Raw genomic sequence first — 4,403 nt, 5'->3', positions numbered from 1 at the left:
AGAGGATTCTTAGCTGAACATCTCATTTGCAAGAATGTTCAGCCCTGGTTGAGAGTCTCGTTTGTAAGCACTTCTCAACCTTCCTTATACCTAGTTCCCTACATCTCCCCCTTTCTTTTCTTGTAGGTGCTGAATAAACACTTGAATACGCAAAGCTTCTTCTTTCAATTGTTTCATTTTTTGTTAGCTCCTGTAGACTATAAAAGCAATAAAACAAAACAAAAATTAACAAAGTATTCACAAAGGATGTTGTTAACAATGTAGATACATGCCCTAAAGGATTAAGGTTATCTAATCCTTCTTGAAGACTCTTTAGTATATCAGAACCAAGAATATCAGGCAGCATCTTACTAAAAGTTGACAATATAGTTTGCTCCAATTCCATAATTTCAGCAGTTAAATTCTGGTGTCCCACTAAAGACCTTTTTACTTTTTCTTAACCCTCACTCATATTAAAGGGAACAGGGGTTACACATAGGTGAGATGAGTTCCAATCACATTTTAACACACTTTTTGTAGCTAACACAGTCACTTGATCTCCTAACCAGGAAACAGTGTGTTGTAAATTCAATACATCAGTAGCCAATTGAGAGTCCAAATCATGCTGTTGTTGCCACAATAAATGAGCATCCTTATGCCACTCCCTAACAAAATCAGCAGTCTGTATGCCCTGATGCAAAGCAAGACCTGCTACAGTTGCTGTTGCTGTTACTGAAGCCACGGCAAGAACTGATGCGATGACAATGCCAAGCATTCTTCGAGATCGATGGAGAAGAGTTTGTACAGCATTCACAAGATAAGTGACAGCAAAAGAGTCTGACCAAGGTCGAGTAAGATTAACAGGTAACCAGAGTTCAGTCCGTGCTTTCACAGTGACCGAAGAGTAATTACTGGAATGGACCATCTTGTTTTTAACATTTTCCCCCCAGGAACGGTTTATAGATTTAGTCAAGCTACAATCAGAACATAATACAACTCCCAAAATTTCATTCCAAATCCATTGCCCATACAATAAAGAATAAGGAAATTTTACACATGCTATAGCAGAGTAAGATTTATTAATATGCAAATGAACTTGAAATGGCCCTTTAGGATCATTAATATTCAAAGTAAAATTTCCCGTCCATATAGTAAGGTTACCTGACACTGCCCATGATTATACACTGGAATAGTAAAAGCAAATTTATTTCTATCTTTTATTTGCAAAGGAATAGTAAAAAAACAATCCTTCAAATCTAAAACCATCAAAGACCAATTCTGTGGAATCAAGGCAGGAGAAGGGAGACCTAATTGCAAAGCTCCCATAGGTTCTATACATTTGTCAACTTCCCTTAAATCAGTCAACATTTTCCATTTAACAGATTTTTTCTTAATGACAAAAACAGGAAAATTCCAAGGAGACGTGGAAGGTTCAATATGGCCAGATTGAAGCTGTTCTTCTACTAATTGTTCTAAAGCCTCGAGCTTCACTTTTGGAAGTGGCCACGGCTCAACCCATTTAGGGACATCAGTTAACCATTTTAATGGGAGAGCTCGAGGAATCTGAGCAGTGGCTACAAGTTTTCCGACGAGATGCTGAGTGTTGTTCCTATAGAAAATAAGAGATCCCTTCCGCAGATATTAATAGGTATATTAACAATGTAAAAAGAAATAAATACTTTCTTTCCATTAGACAATTGGCATGACAAAGGTTGAGCGCTTCTCCACACATCTGCTATAGATCCTAAGCCTGTTCAAACAAGAGGACTTTTTTCTTTTTTCCAGTCATTAGGCCACTGCTGGAGAGAAATAACCAAAACATCTGCTCCTGTATCCACTAATCCTTCAAACTGTTTATCTTCAATAATCAGTGACATTAAAGGACGAAAGTCATTAATAAGCATTTCCCAAAATATACTTTGTCCAGTACTTCCAAAACCATTGACTCTCTCTCCCTACCTCAGCCTTGCCGGCAGCTACTGAAAATAGGGATGCGTAAGGTGGTGCAGAAGGGTTAACAGCCTTGGAAGTTCGTTTTTTACTTAATAAAACCTTTCAAAAGGCAGCAGTCATTGCCTCTACAGAATCTGAATCCTCCCCAGAACTCACATCTCTATCTGTTTCAGTGGATGAATCTTTACTATCATCCGGAGGTTTGGGCGGAGGCCGAGGTGAAGCCCCCTTCTCAAGATAACATGAGGCGGCCTCACTGTCAGCAGCCATTAATTTTAAAGCCTGCGTTATAGCGCTACATAGAGTCCATAGCCTTAAAGGAATCACATTTCCTTTTTGATGTTGCCTTCTTAACTCCTTCTGCACCACTTTCCATTCCTTCAAATTTAGCTGTACTTCTGTTTGATATTGAAACCAATAGCAATGCTGCTCTATAAGACAGAACAGCTCACTCAAGCGGCGAGTAGACGTTTTAATTCCTATAGAATGCAGGAGCCCCTTAACCAGCTCCATATATTGTGACTTTAAAGACGGGGAATTCCCCATAGTTTTTTCTTTTTCTTTTCTCTCTCTCTCTTTTTTTTTTTGTTATTTTTCTCTTATTTTTCTTTTTCTCGAAATTGCCCCTTTCAGCGTTTCATCCCAGGGTGCTCACCCTTTCGGTTTTTGTTTTTTTTCTCTCTCTCTTTTTTTCTTTTTCCCGGAAGTCCCCCTTTCAGCGTCTCGCCCCAGGGTACTTACCCTTTCGGTTCAGTCCTGCCCTGCGCTGGGCGCCAGATGCTGGCGACGGAATGAAACACCAACACTGCAGAGTGGTTTGAATCTTTTTATTTTAACTCCTCACTTCTTACAGCTGCTTTACTTTATATCTTTTGCACAACAATCTACAGGGCAAGTTGCCAAACACCATAATTCAGCGACTATACAGTGCGCAGGCGCAGGGCGAGATAACCTTTACCTTAACTTATTTACTGCAGCTAAGACTTTGTTTTGGGGAACTTCCTTATCAACTTAGAATCCGTTTTGTCCCTGGGTCTGTTCCTTTTGAGCAATCAGAGAAACATCCTTGTGTGCAAGTAATGTTCTTTTCCCACGGGAACAAACAGAGGATTCTTAGCTGAACATCTCATTTGCAAGAATGTTCAGCCCTGGTTGAGAGTCTCGTTTGCAAGCACTTCTCAACCTTCCTTATACCTAGTTCCCTACATACATGCCTATATATACATACTCTTTTCTTGGATAAGTACAGCAGCTCACTAATCTGACTGTTGCCCTTTCTCGCCTCATTAAAGGTGATCTGTTCCTGTAAAGTGCCGGTCTCATTCTTTTTGTGAACCTCGCCTTCTGTAAGTCCCTTAACTTACACAGGTCAGGTGCTGTGGTGTTCCCATCTCAGAGAATTTTCCACAGCTTGTTGTGATCCACACAGTCAAAGGCTTTGGCATAGTCAATAAAGCAGAAATAGATGTTTTTCTGGAACTCTTTTGCTTTTTCCATGATCCAGCGGATGTTGGCAATTTGATCTCTGGTTCCTCTGCCTTTTCTAAAACCAGCTTGAATATCTGGAAGTTCACGGTTCATGTATTGCTGAAGCCTGGCTTGGAGAATTTTGAGCATTACTTTACTAGCATGTGAGATGAGTGCAATTGTGTGGTAGTTTGAGCATTCTTTGGCATTGCCTTTCTTTGGGATTGGAATGAAAGCTGACCTTTTCCAGTCCTGTGGCCACTGCTGAGTTTTCCAAATTTGCTGGCATATTAAGTGCAGCACTTTCACAGCATCATCTTTCAGGATTTGAAATAGCTCAACGGGAATTCCATCACCTCCACTAGCTTTGTTCATAGTAATGCTTTCTAAGGCCCACTTGATTTCACATTCCAGAATGTCTGGCTCGAGGTGAGTGATCACACCATCGTGATTATTTGGGTCTTGAATAGCTCAGCCTAAAAACGGTCCTTATTCCTCCTCAAGGGGTATATATAATAATCTGACACATATCTTTGACTATTCAGTAAGAATCAAGCCTCCCCACCCCCTACCCAGGGGACCTTAATTTGACTATATTCTGAGACCACTAAACTGGTCAGAATCAGAAGATTGATGGAAATTTCTAGAAAATCAGCCTATTACCTCACCACCAACCAATCAGAAGAAAGTCATGTGCCCTACATTCCTCACCCTAAATGTTGTCTTTTAAAAAATCTTCCCTAAAGCCATTGGAGAATTTGGGTCTTTTGAGTACAAGCTGCTCATTCTCCTTGCTTCGCCCTACGATAAACCTTTCTCTGACATTGTGGTTTGTTTGGCTTTACTCTGGGTAAGGCAATATGAACTTGGGTGCCACAGCAGTTTCACTTCTCTTCATGAACTCTTGCATGTGTGTTGAGTCACTGCAGTCATATCCAACTCTTGGCACCCCTATGGCCGATATCCCTTCCCCTCCTCAGGCTCTTCTGTGCATGGGATACTCC

Source organism: Budorcas taxicolor, chromosome 7 (assembly GCF_023091745.1).
Source record: "Budorcas taxicolor isolate Tak-1 chromosome 7, Takin1.1, whole genome shotgun sequence".
NCBI classification, from domain to species: Eukaryota; Metazoa; Chordata; class Mammalia; order Artiodactyla; family Bovidae; genus Budorcas; species Budorcas taxicolor.
The sequence above is the reverse complement of the archived record's forward strand: the minus strand, read 5'-3'. Positions refer to the sequence as shown.